This window comes from Anser brachyrhynchus, assembly GCF_964034855.1.
Source record: "Anser brachyrhynchus genome assembly, chromosome: 16".
NCBI classification, from domain to species: domain Eukaryota; kingdom Metazoa; phylum Chordata; class Aves; order Anseriformes; family Anatidae; genus Anser; species Anser brachyrhynchus.
The window spans coordinates 3,395,435-3,419,867 of NC_137734.1; the positions used below are offsets into that span (position 1 = coordinate 3,395,435).

General features: G+C 50.1%; 1 protein-coding gene and 1 long non-coding RNA gene across 5 annotated transcripts in view; both read right to left on the reverse strand.

The window, feature by feature from the left end:
* Positions 1-4,196, reverse strand: part of SLCO4A1 (solute carrier organic anion transporter family member 4A1) — a 25,315-nt gene extending 21,119 nt beyond the window's left edge. The window contains exon 1 of one of the 2 annotated variants that reach the window (XM_080558802.1): positions 4,132-4,196. The gene's annotated coding sequence lies outside the window, so the exon portion shown is untranslated. The remainder of the gene's footprint in view (positions 1-4,131) is intronic. The other variant, XM_080558803.1, reaches the window with a different exon arrangement.
* A 1,463-nt stretch (positions 4,197-5,659) lies between these two features.
* On the reverse strand, positions 5,660-17,392 carry LOC308178872. 3 transcript variants are annotated; one of them, XR_013940011.1, is made up of 3 exons: positions 13,696-17,392; positions 9,154-9,296; positions 5,660-8,983 (listed from the first exon to the last, which is right to left on the reverse strand). It is a non-coding gene; the product is annotated as an uncharacterized lncRNA (long non-coding RNA). The 3 variants fall into 3 exon arrangements; XR_013940012.1 differs by having other exon boundaries at positions 9,154-9,310; XR_013940013.1 differs by lacking the exon at positions 13,696-17,392 and adding an exon at positions 9,437-9,777 and having other exon boundaries at positions 9,154-9,310.
* Positions 17,393-24,433: the final 7,041 nt, after the last annotated feature.

The following is a 24,433-nucleotide window of genomic DNA, read 5'->3' on the forward strand; positions in this document are numbered from 1 at the left end:
CGTCTGACTTGAAGGGTCTAAATCCTCCTCAAGATTGAACCCACTCCAGCCATACAAAGAAAACTGTAAAGCTGCTTTGAAAGCACTGCCAGGCAATCCCTTTTGCAGGGAATTCTTATGCTAACATAAAGCTCCAGGGCATCTGCCCTGTGCTGGATTATGCAGAAGGGGTGCGGGATCAGATCGGTCACGCAGGGAAGGTGCTGAGCCCTAGCAAACCTGTCCAGCCATGGCGAGGCAGAGCAGGATGGACCAAGGGCTGGCCTTACGATTTCTATGGGGCTTGGAAAGTAAAAAAAAAAAAAATAAATAAACTTGAATTACATTTTCCAATCTGTTTTATTTGGAGTATGCTAAGCCAAAAAGATCAATGCAGTTTTCCAAGAAGAAGATACGAGGGAACAGAAAATCCAGCAGAGCTCATGATCTTTTGATGATGTTTTGAGGAAATCTTTATTTTTGTATCACAGGCTAGGATCATTTATTAGAGATTCATAATCTAGATGTACTTTTGTTTTTAATCTCTCAATGCCATCAAGAAAATTAACTTCTATCTCATTGTCACAGTGTATCTAAAGCACTTGAGTTCACAAATAGGAACTATATAAAAATGCCAAAGAGAAATTTTTCTTGTTCTCTTTTTTTTTTCCTCTCTTTTTTTTTTTTTTCAGCCAGAATATTGCAAAATCAATGTATTTCGGAGGAAAAAAATTGTTTGGCCTTGCTTTTTCAACATGAAAATGACCCCTAACTCCTTCAAACCACTGGGCAATAGTTAAACAGAACTTGTCAGCATTTCGGTTTCTTTGTTCGAAGATCCAAGCTGAGCTCTGAGAATGCAAATGATCAAAGACTATGGACACCACGCAGCAATATATTTTATGCATTAAAAGTAGGAATCAAATTTAGTTTGAGTGTAACTACACATACATCAGTGGCACAGCAGACGAGGAGAGATTGGCCTAATGTCTCTGTTACACCAGGAAGCCAAAAGCTGCCTTAAGGCTTGCCGCCTTGCTGAACACTGAACAGGGGAAAAAAGAATAACACAGACCATTTCCCATCGCTGACACACTGCCGTTGCTCATAAATTCATTTACAATCTGGAAGTGGAATGACATTATTTTTGATACCAGCAGTGCAGCAATTGCCCAGATCCAGCATTACTTCTGCCTGAAGAGAGATTTAAGGTTAGAATAACATCGTTCTGTTAAAATTAAACACTGCACTCCCTCATTTCACGCTCTCCGCTGTACTAATGAGAGGTCTGACGCAAAAGCTGCCGAAGTTAGTGGCCCTCTCTGAGCTCTCATCTACAATCACTCATCACTACTGCTGAAGTGGGATGGACGGTTTTGTCTGGGATTCATAAATCAGATGAAGTCCTTCACCTCCCTCCGAGTATTTTTCACAGAAAGCATTTGCAGAATCTCTTTGTTCTTAACTGGCCCGGTTCAGCATCACTATTTGCACACTGGGAGGTCACTCGAGGCCAAGACGGTACAAACCTAAGTATATCATGGGGAGGTCTAGCAATAAAGCAGATTTGAAAAGGGAAAGGAGAGTAGCAGCTCTTAGGGGCAGCTGGGGGAGCTGCTGAAGCACGGCGCTTCCCCACTGAGCATGGGGCAGGCAAAGCCCCAGACCCCACATCCTGGTGCAGCCAGGGCTGTTCCTGCTCCTCTGCACAAAGATCAGCCCCTCGCTGGGCCCAGATAATGCGGTTTTTAAGAGTATTAGAAAAGCAGAACACATTTCAGAGCAGGCACTGAAAGCCAGACCTGGACACCAAAGCAGCCCACATCCGAACTGCGCCGCGCGTGGGGAACGGCTCCCGCACGCCGCTTTAACACCAGCCACCTCGTGTTATCGAGGTGAAATCCAAGGGGGGAACCTGGCCCCTGAAACCGTGCTCAGCATCTGCCCAGCCCATCAGGCCAGCGCCGAGCTCCAAGCTCTGCTAAGTGCTTGTGGAAGTCTTGCAAAGCATTTCCACTGCTCACCATCGCACTAATGGGATTCTGCAAGGCGAGGAAGACCAGAAGCCCAAACGGTAAAGCAAAGCGTATAACCCCTCACCCAAGGGTTGTGAGCAAGCCCCTAGGAAAGGCAGGTTGCTGGGCTAGGTGCGCTCACTTAAAATAAACGGAAGCAGAAGTGCTCAGGGTGGAATGAGCGGAACGGTCAGCGCGAGGCAGAGCCACGATTCACTTCTGTGCTACCGCAGGGTGAAAAACCCAAAGCAGAGAGCAGGACCCCAGCATGCTCCACGCTGGGAAGGCACACACAAAAAGATTAGGGCTGCCTTCAGGAGTTTGCACGAGACGCAGAGCAGCTGGATGCTGATCTCCCTAAGCCGGCGGATATTTCTTTTGTTAGTTGCTGATCTCGTCTTCCCTCTTGTCTGTAAATCTCTAAGCTCTGCAAAGATTTCTAGTAAGCCCTTGCTCAGGTACTTCCTGGTTTCCGCAGCCCAGAAGACCCAACACTGGCAGCCACCGGGATCCCAGGGGTGGATCCACACACGGGGCAGCGCAGGGCAGGATGCGTGCAGCATGCAGCGGCTCCTCCACGGCACCGCGGGGCTCCCGGTGAGCCTGGCACACCCGTGCACACCCGTGCACACCCTTACACACCCGTGCACACTCATGCACAACCGTTCACACCCGCCACCAGTTCCGGCCGAGCTGCGGAGGGCAGGTGGCTGCGGTTGGCCCTTTTCAGAGGGCTGCTCGCAGCAGCCTCCTATCATTTTCGGTAGCCTGCAGGCTGGACCTCTTTGCATATAAATAGCTTCACTTTTTTTTTTTTTTCTCTTTCATTTTTTTTTTCCTTTTCATTATTTGACTAACCCTCTCTCTACCCGCCGTTTCATCCTTTCTCACATTTACATCAGCTCAAGGCACGTGTCTCTAAAGATCTCCTTTGTGTTTGCTCCCCCTCAGATGCTGGTTTAATGTGTGATTTTACAACCAAGTGATGCTACAAAAAGTAGAAGCCCAGAAAAAGGGAGAAAAAAAAAAGGGGGGGGAGGGAGGAGAGGGAAGGAAAGAAAAAAAAGAAAAAAAGGATGTGCCAGACTGGGATAACTTCACATTTGTGGTGTGTTGCTTGCAACAATCGAGCAGCCTATAAAACGGTAATAAAAAGACACACAGCGAGCTCATATGATTAATGTCCACAAGAGCACTTTGAGCTCGCAGAACTGAAAGCGTGTTTTTTAGGCAACAATGCTTTTGATTCCTATCATCTGAGCAAATAGGTTAGCGAAAATAATATAGGTCAGACAATGAAAACGCTCTGAATTCGGCTCAGCACGCTGCCGGTGCCTTCCTTCCCTAACTTCAGTTACCATTCTCTTGCAGCCAGGCTCGCAGTGTTATTCACATCCCTTTTGCTTGCTGCAGGCATCATTTTGCCGTGCCGCCTCCCTAGCTTTTCTTACTTTCTGCCCCTTCTCTGCCCCTTTTTAATTTCCCACCGAGATTTGCTACATGGAAAAAAAAAAAAAGCAATGCTTCAGCTGTGACGAATGCAGCTACACGGCGGTAAAAAATATTGTTCTCGGAGCATCACCCGAGGTCTAATGGAAAATCTCCGCGCGCTTGGCCACTCCGGGGGCTTTTTTTCCCTCCTTGAAGCAAGACATTCGTGTCCCTACTCAGATGAGCACTGAGATCGTGCCCCCCCCCTAAAATCCCCGCACTCCCTGGCTGCAGCACAGCCCCCCCCGGCCGCCCCCAGCCCCATTTCGGGGCTGTCCCGGCGCTGCGGCTCCCCCCGCGCCCATCCCCGCAGCTCGTGGGCAGCGGGGGCTCAGCGGGGATCCCGCCGCCCCTCTCCCTGACCCCACCGGAGCCGCTCCGCCGGGCTCCCGGTGCTCGCCCGGCATCACGGAGCTGCCACCGGCGTGCGGTGCCCACCCCGAGCCCCTGCATCCCTCCCGCATCCCTCCAGCATCCTCCCGGGACCGGTCCCGGTCCCCTCCCGGTCCCTTCCCGGCGTCCTCCCGGTCCCCTCCCGGTCCCTTCCCGGTGTCCTCCCGGTCCCTGTCCCCATCCCGGTCCCCTCCCGGTCCCCTCCCGGTCCCCATCCCGGTCCCGTCCCGGTCCCCCCCCCCCGCTCCCGTACCTGCCGCCGGCCGCCGCCGCCGCCGCCCTTTCGCCTCCGCCCCCCCCCGCGCAACCCGGCTCCCGCCGCGGGGGCGGGCACTGCGCCCTGACGGACGGGGCTTTCCTCCAATCGGCGGCGGAACCCGGAGGAGGCCGGGCCAATGGGAAGGGGGGAGAGGGGAGGCCAAAGCGAAAGTGGGGGGAGAGGGTCGGGGGGGGGTGGAGGGAGATGGAGGGAGGGATGGATGGATGGATGGATGGATGGATGGATGGATGGATGGATGGATGGATGGGGGGGGGAGAGGGGAGAGGGAGGGGGCCAGGAGGGGAGAGGGGCGAGGGGAGGATGTGGGAAAAGGATGGAGAAGGGGTAGGGAGAGGGCAGGTGCAGGAGCAGGTGCCCGGGGGGATGATGCCCGTTGGCCCCCCTGGCCCTGTGCAGCCCCCCAGGGGGATCGCAGCCTTCCTGCCCCCGGGAGGCAGCGTGGGGTATGGCTGGGGGAGACCCCGCAGGGGAAAGCCCCCTGCGAGGGGCCGCAGCTGTGGTGGGAGAGAGCGGCAGGAACGTAACCGTGGCCTCCTGCTATCGCAACCAGCCGAGCCCACGTAAAAGGAGGAAAAACTGTCTGCGAACAGATGCGTGGGTACTATTGCACCAGTGGCATAAACACAGCTATCGCGGCGTTATCTTTATCGGGGCGGACGCGGTGCCAAATGCTACCAGGGCAGGCCCGGCTGGGTTAATGATTGCAGGGCGAGCGCTGCTCCGGAGCCGAATCGGAGAGGAGAGCTGCAGAAGCTGTGCTGCAACGCTGCGGGCACGCAGCCCGAGCCCCACCGTCTGCACAAACACGGCCGTCTGGGCCTTTTCCTCCTCTGCCCGGTGACTTGCTGCCACCACGGTTGGTGGCACAGGCACAGAGGTGGCCCTCGAGCATGGGCGAGTCCCCGGGCAGCACCCGCACCCTGCAGGATGGAAATCACCTGGGCAGGAATAATCCCAGCAGATGTGACACAGGCACGGCAAGAGGCAATAACCCTGCGGCTCCTGCATGCCTGCCGGTGCAGCTTCTGCAGCGACTCTGCATTACTTGGCAGAGCTGGTCCACATCCCTTGGGAATTTGGCCTGTTTCTGCATGTTAAAAGCTAAATAATTCAGGCGCTGCATGTTTAGCTCTTTAATGCGCAATCAGTTCTCCATTACCCAGCGTGCGCAGGATTGCCAGGGTAATGGAAAACCCCAGCTAACGCTGCGTGCGGTGGCAAGGAGGGTGGGGGAAAGGCATGGCAGAGGCTGGTGAAGCTGCCGCCTCCTCATCCTCTGAAGCACTGGCACCAGCATGGAGCTGGAGGCTGCTGCCTTTTTGCCCCATCCTTCTTGCTGTGCCCAGTGAAAGGAAAGGTGGATGGACTTGCAGGTTTTTTTGCTTTCAACGAACGGACTAAATTGGAAGCTGCCGAATAAGCTTTTAAAGGAAAATTAAATGTAGGAGATCCTGCTGCTTGTGATGTGCTGTGGTCAGGAAAAACAGGAAGCGTTTGCTCCATGGACACACACTGATGCTGGTTTATTATACAGGAATAGTTAGATGAGCCACGTGCTGAAATTAAGACCTTGTTTTGGCTGCTGCTGTAAATCACTGATGAATAAGACCCCGTTTTAAACCGTTTGTTTCAAATAAACAAGGAGAAAAGGACAGCAGATGTGCAAAAGTGAAATGGTGCGTCAAAAGCATCCGAGCTGGGGAAACTCCCCCCCCGCATTTCCTGCTCAGCCCCGTCACCCAAACCCTCCTCGTCTCTGGCTCCAGCTTCAGGGTGGTGCGTCCCTGCTCCTCACCTCCCCGGGGCTCTGCTCCCGTCTCCAGCTGTGTCTGATCCATCCTGCCTTCGGTGAGCTTGTCCTCAGGGGCGCAGAGGAATTCTTTGCCTTAGTTTCTGGAGAATTTTTCATACAGCTTCTCAAAATGTTTTACCTCTTAAGTGATGGAGATGTAAAGGTGTGGAGCTTGTCCTATGGATTTGCATGAGCTGATAATGGCTTTGATAAGGTGCCAAAGGGAGAAGGTATGGAAAAGAAGGATAGAGGTGGCCTGGAAGAAATCAGTCTGCCATCTCTGCTTCCCCTGTCTCAAGGTGTCTGTAGTGTAGCAGCGCACTCCCCACCACGACCAGAGCCTAGCATCTTCCCAGAAGGACCAGGCTCATCCATGACCTCTGTAGCAGTCTCAGGGGATAGGAGAGGCCTGAAATTCATTCAGCACGGCTACAGAAAGCCATGAGGTGTGTGCAAGGCAACGAAGTGTGTGCAGGTAAAGGTGTGTTGCAGAAGAGATGCAAAAGTCCTCGCCAGACCGCGGTTCCTGTCCTGCTGCGAGCCACAGATGCCTCCTCAAAAAGAGACCTGCCCTTGCACCACCGTGAGGAAGGGTGACCAGGGGACACAGCCCTGTCCCCTGCACCACCAGAGCTCTGCACAGCTGTGATCTGTGTTGTTCTCCTTGGCAGCATCTGGTGCAAATCTCCCTCATCTCTGCTCATCTCTTGTCTATGGCCATCTCCTTTTGTTGCCACCTCTGTCGAGCTCGGCCAGCCTGGGTCAGGAGCTCTGCAAGCTGCTGATGCTGCTGGTGGCTTTTCTTGTCAAATCAAAGGGCACCAGGATTGTGCTTGGCCGGGGCTCACCGGTGGGCACAAGGTTGTTTCTGAAAGGCTGAGGCCACCTATGCCTCCGTCCATCGCCAGAGCTGAAAATTACCGTGGCAATGACAGTAACAAACAATGGCAAGGAGATTGGTGATCATATTAATGTTATTATTAACTAACATTATCATCATTATAGCATTCCTATTATATGGATTACCATTTCCTTGGGTTTGGAGTCTGTTATCATTTTAGTTTTTCTGAAACCCCGATTTTACGGGTCATGTTAACACTCGCAGATATACCTGCAATGATTTTGTGTGTGCTAGCTGGCCATTTAATATTTCACACCGGGATGGATTTACGATGTGTTGCATCTCTGTCAGGAGCTGTGGGAGTGTTCAGACACATACTTCTGGGCTGCTCGCTTTTATCAATCTACATAAATCATTAAAACTCGGGGTTTAATGAATGCAAATGCAGTGCCGCAGAAGGGAAGTCGGTTGGCTGGAGGCACTCTGCGAGCTGGAATCGCTCCATCGACCGAGACTGCTGAAAGATGTTTCTTCAAGTTCAGTCCTGTAAGTCACCTGGGACGTGAGATGATCACAACGATCTTTGGGCTAAGTCTGTGCAGACACAAACCTCATTAACACAGATCAAACGGAACTGTCCTCGTTTCTCAAAGATCCACGCAGCTGACTAGGAAAGAAGGGGAGTTGTGGTACATTCATCATGGGAAGTCCGGTTCTGGCAACATATACATTTTTAATATCGTTAAGTGTGCATGCACTTACAAGATTGGGTTAGCATAGTCATAAACAATTTATTTAAAGACGTGCTGTCTAACAGATTTCTGGTGCCTTAATGATCATTTCCTAATATTGCTGTTATAAATACTTCCATGATTCACATCTCCTCTTGCAGAACAAGCAACAAATCTCTAGGAAGGAAGTTCAGAACTGGATTTTTTTCCTAAAAGATGTTCTTTAGAGTTGTGTTATGACTCTAATTTGAGCCAGAAACTCATTCACAGGAAAAAAATAACAAACAGCCAATACGGATGTTTTTCTCAAGTGCTGCTTTGCAGTGAGAAACGCACTTCTGAAAATCCCCCTGGTGATTTTTACCAGACTTTGTGTTGCTCTACCTTTGTCAGATCCCGTTGGTTTTGCAAAGTAGAGCATCAGTGTCCATCCTGCTCAGCTTTGCCAGGTGTATTTATCATTACAAGGGCAAGGGATCCCCTAAATGAAAGGATCAGGTAGGAAGCTGTAAGCAAACTCTTGCCCAGCTCCTGATTAAACAGTGGTGATTGTTTCCAGAGTGCTTTGCAGAGCCTGAAAGTATATCCGTGTTCAAAGAGGGATTAGACAAATTCCCAAATGACATATGCCTCGGCGGCTGTTAAACCCGATAATCTCAATGCAAACCTCTTGTTCGGGATGTCCCTGAGCCGGGGATTGCCAGCAGCCAGGGGAACATCGTGGAGGGAGCGATCGCTGCCCTGCATGTCCTGCTCGCCTCTCCATAGCGCATCCACTGCGCCCGTACCGGCACCACAGTGCGTGGCTATCGCTCTGCATTGCCAGGAAATAATACCGGGAGCTCTGCTGCTGAGCGTGCACCAAGTGTGATGTGGTACTATTAAAAGAGCAGAGGGAGAGCAGTGCCTTCTCTTTCAGCTGTTTCCTGAAGGATTTCTGGAGGGTCTGAGCTCTTTTTTTGTCAGGCCCTTTCCATCAGGTGATGCACTGCCCTTTCTTCCTAAGATGGAGAGAAACAAAGTGATTTCTTGCACTCCACTCGAGTTTTATTTGAATGAAAGGTGGCGTTACCCGGGAAAAAAACATGGGAAAGTCCAAAGACTTCATTATCCAAGGAGATCAGTTGCTGAAGCTCAGTGCAGCAGCCGTAGGCACATTCCCACTGCCTGAACAGCCCCCGACAGCCGACTGGGCTGAGGGAGCACCAAGGTCACTTCAGGCTGGGCAGGCAGGAGAGGAACTGTTCCTGTGATGACGATATGTACACTATTTTTCTCTGTCAGCTGCTTTTTGGCAGCCCAGATTGGTAAAGCAACACCATGGCGTGCAGGTTGTGGACACGGCCGGGGCAGTGCTGTCACAAAATTTGGGTAAATGCCACCTCAGGCAGGCTCTCAGCAGCCCACAGCTCTCCTTCCTACGTGTCACTGGGCTGCAGCTCCCCAGCTGGACAGGGAGTCCTGCAAAAATGCGAGTGGTAATTAATAGCAACCATAATTACAATCCAGATAATTGCATGGGTTCAAAATTTAAGTCCTTTGAGCAGAACTGACCTGCTCAGTTCTTACTTAGAAGGGACCACAGCCCCTGGCCTGTCTCCCGAGATGAGGTGAGGCTCACGGCACCTTACCTGCACCAGGTGCTGGACCTGGGTTTCTGCTGCGGGTCCGGCACCACAGAGCACTGCAGTGGGGAGCTGCAGGAATCCCCCAGCCCAGGGTAGCAGCGAGGGCTTGATCTCACCCTGGTCCCACTTTTCATCTGCTCCATTCACTGCAGGAAAAAAGCTATTCAGAACAATCAGAGAAAAGCATATAAGATGTTAGCTAATATTTCACGGTAGCGCGACAGCTCAGAACTCATCGCTGCGGTGCACGAAGCAGCAGCACGAACAGGAGCACGGGGAAAATCACCTGCACCGTGGGCTTTGCTTCTTCTCCACCTGCTGTGCTTTTAGCACCGTGTCGGATGGGAATATTTACGCCTCAGTCAGTGACAGCGTGAATGCCACCGTGCCAAGGAAGAGCAGGTCGAGCTCACTGAGCTCTCACAGGATACGAGTGAGGCTGAAGCATCGCGCAGGGCTTTGGGCTTTGGCTGGAAGCGAGTTGCCATGGTCAGCACCGCGTGTTTGTACAGCAAGGGTAGATGGTATCATCAGAGCAACACCCTTCCTCTGCGCTCGTGTTTTTAAAGGGCGATTGCACCATTGAACCACCCACTTATACTTCTTCTCCCTTGCTAGGAGACCAGGGAAAGAGGTTATGTTCAGTCACCGAAGGTTTTACATTTTTTTTAAAAAATGAAGTCTGATGAAAAAAACAATATAACTGAGGCTTGAACTTTTAATGACTTTGTTTCATAATCTTTTCAAAGAAAGATTCCTGTTAAACTGACCAAGCCTTTTAACTCTTTTTGTTGTTGGCTTAAAGCCTTGGCAGTGAGTGTTGCCCCAGATCTCACGCGCTGTGCTATTCTCTCTACCCAGTTTCCCCTTTGGATTTTGGTAAATGTTGGCACTGCAGCGTAACAAAGTACAGACACTTACTGACAGCGATTTCATCTGCCCGTATGATCTGGGAGATAATCAGGAATATCACGTGTATGTGAAGGATATATTGCAGCATGATATGTAGCGTGCTTAGTTAGCTGTATTGAAAAGATTTCCAGATAGTTATTGATTTTCCAGCCCTGTAATTAGTTCATGGATTACTAGCATAGAAAATATCGCTCTAGAAATTGATTTTTTTAATTGTTCATTGCACCAAAACTACAGTATCACTGCAAAACATGTCAAATGTTTTCTGCAGAGGAAGACTTTGAACTTTGGAAAAATATTGCCACTGTAAACACGGGGAAGAAATCACATGGCTGATTATTTTGCTATCTTAAATAAGGCCCAGATCTCGCCAGCTCTATCTGATTTCTAAAATCCATCCTTATAGTGCTTCTTGCAGGATCAAGGTCTAAAGGAGAGATTGGACCCGATTGTGAAATCTAAAGCGCCTGCAAGTCTGTGTGCATCAGGATCTGAGCAAGCATCGGCTCTACCCCTTGGTGCAGAGCTCCCACCCGAGGGACGTCACAGTGTGCTTGGGCAGGTGCTCACCGTGGAGCATTTTTCTCTTGATTTGTGCCTGTCCACCAGCACGGGCAGCCTCTGCACGTGGCTGGGAGCTCTGTGTGTCCTCGGGGAAGCAGGAAACTCCTCTGCCCCCTTTCTCACTCGATGGAGTTGCCCTTGATCACGGTCACGAGGGTCTGTGCAGATGCTGCGCTGCTGGTAGACAGCTACCAAAGGGCTCTGGCTACGTGCTGGGGAAACACATTTCTGAGCATTTTGTGTGTCTTCTACTCCATCTTGGTCTCGGTGTTGGTGCTTTATAAGTTCAAAGTTTGCACTCTTTCTGTCGCTGCCAGGGCTGTTTATGAGTGCAGTAAATGCCAGGAATGCAGACCAGTTGCCCTGGACTCTGCCCCATTTGTATGGCCAGGCTTGGGTTTCACAGGTAGCTGAGCACTCCTGAAACAAGCCCCACTAACCACAGCTTGGGCCATAATCAAATCCTTTTTCCTCTCCTAGCCCTGCAGCAGAGCAAACTGAAGGCTCAGTGCCATTCACCAGAAAGGTTGACGGGATACAGCCAGGAGCGGCTCTACCTTGGCAGCTGCCACGTCTTTCTCATCTGAAACCATCCTTGCACGTGCCGCTTCCTTGTTCTAATTAACACCTTAATCAGCTCAACGTCTCATCGCTGAAGAATGACTTGGCATTTGGCAGGCTGGCAGCTATCCGACAGTGACAGGCTGCGGCATCTCCAGCACTCAGCAGAGGTCAGAAGTCGGCCCCTGCGGTGTCCTTGCCCCTCAGGTCCTGGGTGCACGTCACACACCATCTCTGTAGCTCCTCTCCCCGGTTAGTGTTTTTTTTTTTTGTTGTTTGTTTGTTTTTTTGTTTATAATTCTTTTTCAGGATAGTAAGGGGAGATGACAGGAAAGGGATGGAAAGATTGGGAGCATAGAAAAGCCGAGCAGAGTTAGGGCAATGGTCCTATCTACAGGAGCTTTCATTTTTCCTCCTGCTCACCTAATGCTTTACGAATGAGGAGCACAGGGAGCAACAGGCACTTGGCCAAGGGTGGTGACTTCTCGCACAAGTATACACGGCCAGAGGCAGACATACGGACAACCGTCCGTTAGAAACACCCCGTGGCAGCTCCTCATCCCCATCCCACGTGTCCCATGTGCCCAGATCTGCGGGACCCCAGCCCCACCTGCATCCAGGTCTGTCCCTGCACCGCCGTGAACCCCGCAGCGAGAAGCTGCATCTGCACAAGTGAGCGTGCCCTGAACCTGCCAGGGCTGGAATTTCTATTGGTTTATTGCTTCCAGGCAACATTTTTTCATCTATATTTATCAGCTTCTTCGGGGGAGTTTGTCCTCCCCATCCCGAGCGGGATGCTTGCTCATTGCTGGGTGACTCAGCAGCAGCGCTGCACACACGGAGTGGGAGGTTGTTTGTGGAAAACAGGAGTAATTGAATCCAGTAAGAACCCAGCTTCCTCTTCCAAAGAAACTGATATTTCTCTCTAGCATGATAACGGCAGATGTTTCCTATAGGAGCACAACCAGGAAACCCCAACAGAGGCAACGAGGGCATTGCAGTTTGGGAGGTTTATCAGGATTATTTAATTTCAGGGCACAACTGGCCCAGACATTAAACAAATCAGTTGTGTCACTTCTCTAAAAAGCTTGTGAACTAAGGAGATTGGGTAGGCAGCAAAACCCCCAAAAGATTATTATCAAGTTGCAGGGGTTACGCATTCTGCACTAGTAATGCAGGCAGGCAGAAAAATTGACTATTATAAGATTTCTTCCAGAATCTGTGAAATCCCAGGAAGGAAGAAGACATGGTCATACTTAAAAACCACAAGCCATATAATAGCACAAAATAGGCCAACTGGGCAATCTTTGGTTTGGTGGGGAAAGTGCTTCTGCAACTCTATAATTCCCAAACACACCCAATCCTGGCAAAATAAAAGCTTAGGAAATGTCTCAGAGGATGGGAAGTGTTGCAGCAAAAGTAAATTTAGCAGAGCCTGAATGCCCCTGGCACCCTCCCCGTGCCTGCCCGTGGCAGCCCCCGAGGCAGGCGGCAGCAGCTGGCGGTGTCAGGCCGGGCCCCGAATTCCCCTCCTTCACCTGCAGTCGTTGCACCAGCACATTTTTAACCTCTGCAGAAAAACGGTATCACTGCGTGCATCAATATGCAATAGACCTGTAGGAGAAGGGCGTAGAAGAAAAGGAGGGGAAAATGCAGCTTTATTCTGTGCCTCCCTAGGAAATTTGAGGGGCCCATCTGACTCCCTGGGGCATGGGTATGGGGGAGTGAATTACAAGTGCCTTTGTCACCACCGCTTGCTCCAGGACAGGAGCAAAATTGAAGTATTTTGCCCCAGTATTTCACCCACATCTAGTCTGGGTGTGCTTGATTCCTCCTTGCATGAGGGCAGAGGAGCTGCCACGGGGACATGCAAGCATTGGTGCTGCCACAGCCACGCGCTTTTGGGGTTAGCCCATAACACGGCCCAACATGCATTTTTTGGGTTTACCTCCTCCATTCCCGAGGTCAGAAAACACGCAGGATGTGTCCTCGGTTCTGCTCCTGGCACCAGAGAATTGACTTGAGCATATTTCTCAATTTCCAACTCCCCCCCCCCCCGAATTCCTACTGGGATAAAGATGGGAGCGGCTGCGTTAAACCAGTCTCACTCTCCCATCTAGTGGTAAAACAAGGAAAGTTGGCCAAGAATTAAAAAAAAAAAAAAAAAAAAAAAAGACCTAATAAACTTTATATTTCTGTGGATCTTGGGGTAGGGGTGAGCATGGTACTTTTAGCGTTGTGGGTTCAGTTAAATTCATCCTCCACAGAAGGATTGTCCCAGACTTGATCCAGAGGAAAACACAGCTCTGATTCCTGTGCGGTCTGGGGGAGCCCTGCGCTAGCAATAAGCCATGACAGAGAGAGACCTGCACATGGATGGCTGTGCCCTGTGTAAAGCACTAACAACTTGGGTCTGAAAGTGTGCACTTGAGCAAACGGAGCTCTCGATGAGTGGGTGGCGGAAAGCAGCGCAGCACGAGCTGCGCCTTCCCCCACGTAGCTTCTTACCTCCAGCCAGCCCTCAGGGCTGCTCAGGCCCCGTGCACTGAGCAGCACGACACGTTGCAGCTCCCTCTCTGGCCCCTGAAAACCTTCAGCACGACCACAGATCCCCCGAAATAGCCGGGGAGGAGGCACAGGCGCGGAAGGAAACCACAGCGTCCTGCTCAGGAAACGCAGCATGGGAAAACTGAGAAAGCAGCAGGGCTGCTGCGCTCTGCAAGCCCTCTCACCGCGTCCACTCCACTTGCAGAGCCCAAAATTGCACCCCTGCAATGGCTTTCAGGAGCCTTCTGCTCCCCAGAGATGAGCAGGGGAGATAAGGAAGGGCAGCGTAGGTTGTTTCAGCCCGAGCTGGGAGGGAAGGGTCCCACCTGTCCCACTAAACTTTAACAGGATCAAAGTGATTCAGGTGCCAAAATCCCATTTTTTTCATGAAGAACTGATGGAAAACCAGCTCAGCCCAAAGGCAGTGACCAGTCCCATGGGGCTGCTGCTCCGCGGACAGGAGAGGTGCGTGGCTCGGGTCCTGCTGGCCCTGGTTTGGGATGCCCCGATCCTGCTCAGTTCCAGCTGAGCCCTGAACTGCTGCGCACTTAGGGAAGATTTATGTTCTTCTGTCAGATCGAAGAATCGTGGCATTTCCTGGAAGGTTAGATGATGTTTCATTTTCAGCAAATAAGGTCAAATGCACAAAGAAAAAAAAAAAAGAAAAAAAAAGTAATCTCTCCTAGATCAGCTGTTTGTAAACCCCGGAGGTGCAAGCGCTTGCTTGTGGGTTGCTGTTCATAGAAAAATGCTTTCCTGGAGCAGCACGCTGACAAATGTGACTTTGCTCCTGTGTCACCCCCACTGTCTCCAGCACGTACAGACTCAGCTGGAAATAGCTCACACAGATGAGTACGTTGCTCACTCACACACCGTCAGATTTTTTAAAAAAAGGTGCTGGGCACACCTGGGAGGGCAGGAATGGGGCAGGTGAGAAGGCAGCCCTGTGCAGAAGAGAGGCAGTGAGCAGGGTGGTTTCCCAAGCAGCACCCATGCGATGCTGGAGGAGGGACGTGGGTCGGACCCTGGAGCCGGCGGGGGGCCCAGGACGCCTTGGGGACACAAGGGGTTGTGTTGGGCTCACAGGGCAGGGACATCTCTGGGTGTGGATGGGAGCAGGGTGGGTGCCGGCCGAGGGTGCTGGGTGCAGCTCAGCCGCCGCCTCACTCCTCATGTCGGGAGAGGGCAGCCTTCCCCGCGGATGGATGCTCCAGGGAGGGGAGAAGCATCCTGCAGAGAGCCAGCCCCTGTCCCAGCACACAGAGAACTGCAGCTTTTACAGAAAGCTGAAGGGAGAAAGTTCAAACAGGGCTCAGCAGCGTGCACACGGAGCTGAAGAGGGGTCCCTCTGGCTGCACATGTCACGGCTGGGTGGGATGCCCTGGCCTTGCATTGCCACCCACAGCCCTGCAAACCCTCCGAGCAGGACAGCCCCTGCTCCTACCCTGGAAATGTGTTTGTAGCTACAGCCAAAAAAAAGAATAGTCAATGAAAAGACACGTTGGAAACGTGGAAGCAAACTTAATGCTACTGCTGTGATGCTTCATTTGAGCTGCGAGGAGAAGATAAAGTTCTGCCTCCCACTAGAGGTGTCATCGGAGAAAATTATTTCTTCCCTCTCTAAATGGCATCACATTGTTTCTTCTTTTCAGCCTGCTGCCAGCTTGGTGCCACGATCTATTTTTTTTCAGGAAAATACTCGGGTTACCTGACAGTGGTGGTAATACTCCATCCACCCCCCCGGGTAGATATAGTAAAGATATTCAAATATAGATTCACCTAGGAGAGAAGAACAAATAAAGACGGCTCTTAGCATGTGAATAGCTAATGAAGACCCACTTAGCAGTCTTGGCATATTCATCAGCTTCAGCAGATGATCGTTGATTGTGTGTCTGCAGCTACTTTCTTCTCCTTTGCTCGTTACACCCGGGTCAAATGAAACGCACACGAAACCGTGGCAGAAATGATAAGAGCCGATGGAGATGGCCGCAACGATGACCCATCCCAACTGGAAAATTACCAGTTAGGATTTTTTTATAGCCCGTCAAATGGAGCTATTTCATCTTGCAGCAAGAGGTAGGTCACTTCTAATTACCAGGGTGAAATCCAGCTCCGCACGCCGTCCCGCGTCTCTCATTAGCGGTCCTGGCTGGGAGACCCCTTGGAGAAGCAGCTGAGCAGGCGCTTCGGGGTTGTTTCAGGTTCACCGTCGTGCTGGTGTTGCCCAGTGACTCGGGGCTGCTTGTGCCAGGCAGGGCACGGAGGTGAGGACAACAGACCTGTTCGGTGCCCCGCTCGCAGCAGCGGCTCTGGAGATGAGCACCATGCGCCCCAGCACCGCACCGCTCCCCTCGGCCCAGACTTTTCCCTGTTAGCAGGAGATTTTTCAACCAGTGGTTAGAGTCCAGTGAAAGTCAGAGTGAATGGCATACAGAAATGCATATAAACTATAAAAATATGGAGAATCCTCTAACAGGGGGTTCTTCCAAAGCACCTTAGGACGCTGGTTTCTCCCTTTCCTGAAGCCAAGCTTGGCTGCAAGGTGACTAAAGCTTTAATACTGCATTTGTCAATGACCTTTGAGAAAACAAAAATGGACATAAAAGTAAGAAAGGAAGAGAGCAGGTCAGATCCTGCCTCACCACCAGTGCCACCTCCGGATCAGTTTGCCACCACGCTTCTCTTCCTTCGCAGCGCAGCAGGTGTCAGGGAGGGGATGCTCGGGGCTTGGTGAGGGAACAGCCTGGCAATGGAAGATGCTAGGAGAAGGCTGCTGTGACATGAAGGGCCATCGCCAGAGGACTCGGATGCAGTCTGGCTTACATGGGTGTAAAAGCTGCTCCATTTATCCTTGTCTGATCCAGCCCCGACACCTCACGCACCGTGGCTGCTTCCAGGCCCCTCAGGTCTCGGCTCCTTTCTGGCCCCGACCCAGCAAACCAAAGCATCCTTTTCTCTCCAGTTCTGGGTCAGAGGAAAAGGCTGTTATTAGGCTACCTCTGCTTTGTGGTCTTTTAATTATTTCCACCTCTGTGATTACACTAATTAGCTAACTGGTTTGTAATGGCTGTATGGTAGCTCTCATTACACTTTCATTAATCACAACATCAGCTAGTCTCATTACATGATTTTTTTTTCCTTTATGATTTGAAATTATTCAAAGCAAAAGTAATCCGAAGGGGGAAGAGAAGTCAATAGGAACAGACACTGTATTCGTCGGCAGCTTGGCAGAGAGACTCTCTGGTATATTTAGAAATGTTATGATTTACAGGAGCCCACCAGCCATTTACTTAGCTTCTAGAAGAAAAAAAAAAAAAAAAAAAAAAAAAAGTAAGTTTGAAGTTTCCGATCACAACTGTTTAAGGCACCTTCTCACTTTCTTTGATTCAAGACAGCTGAGTGACACATTCAAATGGGATCAAAAATAAAACAACTGTCAGCTTGTCTCCTTTATCCTGATGGCTGCAGCCGCTCACTTGCCTCAGCCACAGCATCTCTTCATCACGTGGCGTGTAGGGGACGAAGCAGAAAAAAAGATCTAAGAGGAGGTTAAGTTTTTGCTGCTGGAAAAACATTACTCTGACAGCTCTCAAGACTTTCCTATCAATCCTCATCCACCTAGACTATTTCATGTGTTAAACACAACTTCTTAAAATAATCAAAAATAAGAACAAAGCCCAGGCTGGATAGCTTAAATACATGCACAAGGGAGCGTTCATCACTGTGGCTGTGACAGAAGATAATAATAATAATAACAACAAGAATTAACACCTATTTAACAGGAGAAATCCAAAAGCCTTTACAAACACCAATCAATTAATTCTGCCAGCCGGCTATGTGTTGGGCAGGGAAAGGATGGTGGGTGAGAAGAAAATTGCCCAGAAGGGTGCGAACTGTGAGCAGAGAAGGCAAAATTGGTCCTGCTGCTCACTCCCTGCTCTGCAGCCACTGTGGGAGCCCCTGCAAGGCACCGCTGCCCGCAGTGCTGCTGCCTGCACCAGCACCACCTGAATCCTCCAAGGAAAGGTGTGCAGGAGGGCACGGCTCTGTCCGTCAGCGCACAAATGCCCTGAACCCTTTGCAAGGTGTCAGAGACACGAATTAGAAAGGAACCAAAGGTGGACTTTATACATCTAACCTGTTTTAGCTTTTGAGACCTGAAAATTGATCATGTTCTCTATGGACGGAGATGCTATAGATCCTCGGGACTGGTGATTCTTGCTCTGTTTCACCCTTTCCTGGCCCAATCCTGACATCAGCAGTTTCCCAGGAGAACAATCACAGCACAGCATCCCCCAGCCTGCTCCTGCAGCTGATGCTGAGCCACCCAGACCCACTCAGCATAGGGCAGAGGAGGCAGAAAGGGCTCCTCGCGGCCGCTTTGGACAGGCAGGGAGAGCAATAGGCTCCTGAGGCCAAAAGAAAAGCTTTGTGCTTACCAGCAGCGTCTCTCCTGTCTGTGGGCAGCAGGCACAGGGATGCGGAGCGAGCACCCACAGCCCCCTGGTGCTGAAACCGTTGCTTGGTTTTGCTTGGTGCCAGCAGCAGTGGCGGTGAGCTGGCCTGGAAAAGCAGTTTCCAAATTAAAGGGTGCAGGTGATGAGTCAGGGCAAATGCAGGAGGCTTTGCCCTGGGAAAATAACAGCACTTAAAGGCAGAATTCTCCACTTCACTCAATTTTTGTGACCTCCATCAGCTGCAGCCTGGGGAGAGCCAGAAAAAAATACAGGGATGTTCAAGTGCTTCCCTGCTATCGCAGCATCATCCTCACAGGTCTTTCTGATAGCTCTGGTGAGCTCCCCATTGCCCCCAGGATCCCCATCTGGTTTCTGGAATGGGACAAACTTCATCCATCCTGCTTGCTGGGGATGAGGATGGGATAAGAGCAGCGCACGGGGATGAGCTAAACCAGACCTCGAGCAGCAGCTGCAGCATCTCAGCTGCCATGGGAGGGTAACCATTGCTTCGTGGGGATTATTTTTTTAGCAGCAACCTCTCTATTTAATTGTCTTTTAATCTCTTCAGTCTCCAGCCTGTTTTCTTTGGCTTCTGCATAGATATCTGGTGTGGCTGCGGTGCGTGGCCTTCCTTCCGTGCCTGGACGTGACAACCTGGGCTGTGTGTGATGAAGAAGAGGGTGGCCAAGCACCAGCGAACGAGGTACTGTGGTGCCGCACACTTTTACTGGTCACTAAGAAACACTCATAACTTTTTTAGCAGGAGGGACAAAAGCTAACGGTGTAATTAATTGACCCAAGGCATTTCCCCGACCTTCTGGCGCTGTGAGGATGGAAAGGAGCCGTGTCCGTGCGCTTGCTGCCGGCAGGGCTCTCCCCTGCCTGGGCTGGCTACGGCAAGGAGGAGAGCAGGAGCCTGCCTTTCCTGAGAGTAAGAGGCTTTGGATCCCCTGTCACTAGCAAAGCATTAAAAAGAAAAAGTAACAATAATACCGAGCAAAATATTGCTTTGGGGGAAAATTTCTGTTTGGTTTTAGCACGGATGTTGATATTGCACGCTCAGAAATAGCTGTGTGGAAACAGTTTTGCAGCGTGCTATTAGGTGGTGCGTGGAAACAACGAGCTGCACTTGCAAGGGAGGAATTAAAGCATTTAAAAATTAAAAGACATCTAAAAAAATCCCTTATGAGGAGACTGAGTTTCCCTGAAACACAGACCCCTAAAACCAGAGTCTGTGACTGCCTTGAAGCACTTGTCCGACACTTTTCCACTCCTGCAGAAAGGGGCTCTGGCAGGTAGCAGCCAACATGCCTGCAAACAACATGTGTGAGCTCCTTGGCTCTGGGCAAGGCTGTGCCTGGCTCGAGCATGCCAGATTTCTCAAGGGCAAGCCCTTCACACGCTGGGAACAAGGAGAACAGGCACCCATCCTGCCGGATGCCTGCCAGCGGAGATGCTCTGTGTGTAACAAACAAAAGCGTCTCCATTCAGTGCCCTCAGTGCTTCCACAGGCAGATCCCACAAAGCACAGGGGGATGCTTTTCAGATGATGAATTTCCTCATTTCCAGCCCTGGAGCGCTCAGGGGGAGAGCGTCCTGGTGCCTTTGGGACGAGGGAGGTGCATGTCGCTGCAGAGAGCAATTTTGGGGGCATCACGCACCCAAAGACAGCGCACAGCAAGGCTCGGGCACCGCATGGAGGTGATTGCTCTGCACTTTGCATATTCCCTCTGTGCACTGGGCTGGGATTTTTCATTGCATCCATAATTCATATCTTGCTGCAGTGATTCTACAGAGGCAGCACGGGACCTCAGCACGGGCGATTGCCAGGGAGGGATGCTTCCAACACAGGCAGCAAACCGGAGAGCCTGAGTCCAGCGAGCACCTCCACTTTACGCCAACTCACCCACAGGCAAAGGTGCAAAGAGACAGTGAAATAAGAGAGTAGTCTTGTCGAGAGGGAGGACAGATCACCCGTCCCTGTGCAGCTTTCTCAGTGCCAGGAGTGATTGTGCAGGGTGAACAGCAGTGCAGCTCTGCCTTCTGTCCAGCCCAGTCCTGCTCTACGCATGCAGAGGGCATCCCCGAACAAGCTCAGCACCCGCTGCCCGTGCACCATTAATTTTTGGGGTGAGGTTGCTTTCCTGCCTCCGGCAGCTGAAGGGTGACAGTCTTTGCTGTTGCTGTGGATGTGGAGGTCACCGTGCTGCTCCAGCCACACCATGCTTGCAAAGCTGCCCGCACTCCCTTCCAGCTTGTGAAGCTTTTTCCTGCAACCCTGCTGCCTCTCCTCTCTGTAACACATGCACTGAAAAACCCCGTTTGTCAGAAACTAAAGTATTTTGTGAGATTAAAATGTAAATGTTGCGCTCGGCTTTTCAGAGGGGGGTTGATATTTCACTTGTGACTGTGCAGGAAATAGATTTTTGATAACTCTGCGGAACTGCCGCTGCCCAGCCACCGCTGCAAACAGCTAAAACCTTAATAAATAAATCCTCCACCAGCCAGCTCTGAAAACCAACTCGCTGGTGGTTCTGAGAAATATTGGGAATTTCCAAGCAGCCTTGCACAAGGGGACCTGTAATTGCAGCAGCCTCTCCTGCACTGCCTGCCCTTCCGTGGGCTTGAAGGGGCTGCAGAAGAGCCTGCTTGGCACTGCTGGCTGTTAATACTGCATGTCCAATTTTTGCTGTGTTTATGGACTTCAAAATCTGGGGAAAGGTCCTTGTCAGGTATCGTGCTTAAGCGTAACCTGTAAACACCGGAATGGGACATTGAAAAGGTATGTAAAAGTAGTTCACATGGAGTTGCTGCCTGGTTGGTCTCTGGTTTGCCGCCTCATCTGTTGTAGAAAACCTGCAAAATGCCTGTCTGAGCCCCAGGCTAGGTTTTTCCCCATCAATCTTGCTTCTCTTCTCTCCAGGTCTCGTCTCCTCTGCACCCTGTGTCTCTGCAGAAGCCTGTACCGCTCTCAGCCTGCACTGCTGTGCATGGCTTTGGCCACATGCTAACAAATGCGTGGCACTGCGGCTTGTGCATAATCCAGGCACCTTGGTGATCTATAGCCTCATAAACACTGGTGAGCTTAAGGGAAAAAAATATCAGAAGGATTTTGGTGACCTTCTGCTGCCCACCAAAGCTCTCCACCACCCTCCAGTGTGTTCAGAAGGGAATTGCCTAGATTTTGGCATCCCCAGTTAGCACTCATTTAAATGTCTGAACCTTGGTATAGGAAGCTCTTGGATCACAGCTCTCAATTGAAAACTACGACCAACATCAATATTCATAGCTTTAGCACCAAAAAGGATCATGAGGTTAAATTAACCTCACTCGCATAGTACGTGTAATAACCTGAATGCAACTGCTGCGTAACTCGACCTGTTCTGCTCAGATACGATCAGTGAGTCAAAAATCACTTGTAGCGATAATATGGCAAATAACTTCAAACAATCAAGATATATATGAAAAAGAACAGACCCCTGTTAACAGAGCCTGAGCCTGATCTGTAAACTTGGCTACTCACTTTTTATCCCTTAAGTAAACTAGGAAGAGTAATGTATTTATAGCCTCTTGATGTGAGTATCCTTGGTGAAATATTGTATGTAATAAATATTCTGCCATCTCAGAAAGCCTACAGGACCAAACACCACCAAGGTACTGCTCAGCCAAACCCTATGCAGCTAACGAGTCTTGGTGAGCTGCCAACCAGCTGGAAACATCGCAAATGAGGGAAAGCAGGGAAAATAAAATCTTACTGTTAATGTGGGTAGGGTTTTATTGACACAATTGCAATGCAAGGTCACTGAATAAGGTCTTCAGTCCTTTCATCTCTCCGTGGCACCTTCAAACATCCCTTCCAACCCTGGGGTTCAGTCAGCTTTATCCCGATATTTTGTTGTTTGTCAATCATTTTCTTCATTATTTTTCTCTTTCCTTTATGATGTAATGATAAGACCCGGGCCCTTTTTCACTTCCCCACACTGCCTGCATTGCTTTTTATGGAATTACAAATTACACAGTGCTTCCGCATTAAAACAAAAGGAGTTCATCACCATTTTTAAATAAGGATGTCGTTTGTAAATGCTTTATTCATAATTAATGGAATTATTGCTGGGTGTAGCCACATTCTTCATCCATGTACTATAAGATCTGTTGTAAAGTGCATTAGTAAATGGCTTTATAGACGAGGCTATGACAAGCTGACTGCAAAGCACATTATGCAACCTACTGTAGATATTGTTGTAACAATCTTTATGCAAGATTTTAAGCTATCAGTCAGCCAGGGGCTGATTGATAGTGTAAATGTTAATAATTAATAATAGGATAATGTTGATAACTAATTAATAGTAAATGATGAGTATGGATTTTTTTAGTTAGCCTTATGCTAATATGCATTATTCACTGAATCATAAAATCACGGCAGAGATGAGGAAGTCTCACTAGCTGTCTCCGGCTGTGTCACTGATGAGTCAATGTTGCTCTTCCAAAGCATTTCCAAAACAGCAATTTTCCTCTAGCTTTCTGGCTCAAATCAATTGGCTAAGAAGCATTTTTATTTTCCCAACAAAGTCAGAGCTCTGTATACGTGTGCACTGGAGTAAAGAGTAAAGTCATGGCCTTTGGGACATGAGTGCAACAAACCTGCCTGCCCTAAGAACAGCAACGGGAGCCCCAGGACCTCAGGGGGACTCTGTTGCATTTACAAGGAAATAGTCTAAAATGAAGGAATTGGCACTGCAGATTTCTTTTACTCCTGTGTGGCTTCCTCCGGCGATTTACAGCCATTAGGCACGCTTCCCTTTTACCGCGGGTAAGGGAAGGTCCTTGGGCTGAGGAGCGAACGGCACCGTAGGGGGTGCATAAAGGTGGTGATGCAGGAAGATTTTAGTGGAGAGCTTTAAGGACAGTTCAACACCGTTTTCAATTTTTTTCAGCTGACATTATCTTTTTTTATATGTGCTAGACAGGATCAAAGCCGGCATTACATCATGCCGGCTGAAGTGAATGTCTGCTTGCCGCAGGGCACAGACTGCTCAGAGGACGTGAAATGCCAATAGCGGCCTCAAAATCAGGATTTAGAGACCCATGCAGCACAACGGCCCCTGGGAGGCTCCCAGCAGGGAAATCCCCTGCTCTAGCTCCAGCCACCCATCGCCTGCGGAGGTTTCCAGCACGCTGGCTCACGCCCAACCTCTCTGGACCAGATAGGGAAATTTTCCATCTCCGCTTTCCAAGACTGAGATGCAGGATATCTTCTTCCTAGTACTCGGTTATTTTATAGACAGCCTACACCAAAGGCATAGAATGGCTCGCTGGCATTTTCCTGTCCTCGATGAGGATGGTGCACTAGTTCTCGCTCTGCCATGCACCCCCTTCATGAAATGCTGGTTCCTTAAACCATGCCCATACCCCCTGGCTTTCAACGCTGGCAATGCACGGGCACAGCTGATTGACTTGTGTGACAGCAACGCTTACTGAGAGCTCAAAAGTCATAAGGAATGCTGATGTTCTCTTGTAAAGGGACTTCATATTGGGAGTTTTTCCTAGAAAGATGGGAGTCCTCTGAGTTCATTCACCTTTTCCTATCCCTCCTTCCTTCCCTGCCACTTCAAAGTTTTCATTTCAGCCAAATCTGCAAGCACATTTTCAGGTGGATGTCACCAGGATCCACTTCCTCCTGGCCCACAGACAGTCTGTCTCTTATCTCACTTACATTAGTATCAATTATTTACAGCAGGGACGCTAAATCATGAAAACGAAGTTGCAGCAAAGCTCTGCCTTGGCTAAGTACCCCCTGATGCTTGCAGCTATTGGAGCTCCCGTTCTCTTTGTATTTGGCCTTGAAGAGCTGTGACCCTGAATTTATTCCACCTTTCACGGCTGCAGGTAGGAGCAGTGGCCGGACACCCACAGCGCACGTCCTTCGTGGCCATTTCTCTCCTCCTCCCTCCCGTGGGTGTCCTATCACTCCTCAGAGCCCATCATTTTGGGGGAAGAGGCTCCTTCCCTGCTCGTATCCAGCACCGTGGGCTTTGAATGGGGCTCTTGCCCTGGCACACAGTCACTTACAAACTCCTTCAACAAACAACTGCGTAAGGGAATTTTTTTTTTTGACGAATAGTATTTAAACATGAATAATTAAAATATCAGTTAAATAAGGATGTTATGCAGCTTAGGACAACATAAATACAAGTGTCTCGGCTCTGCTTATAGCTTTACTCTTTGGATCCAGAACAGCACAA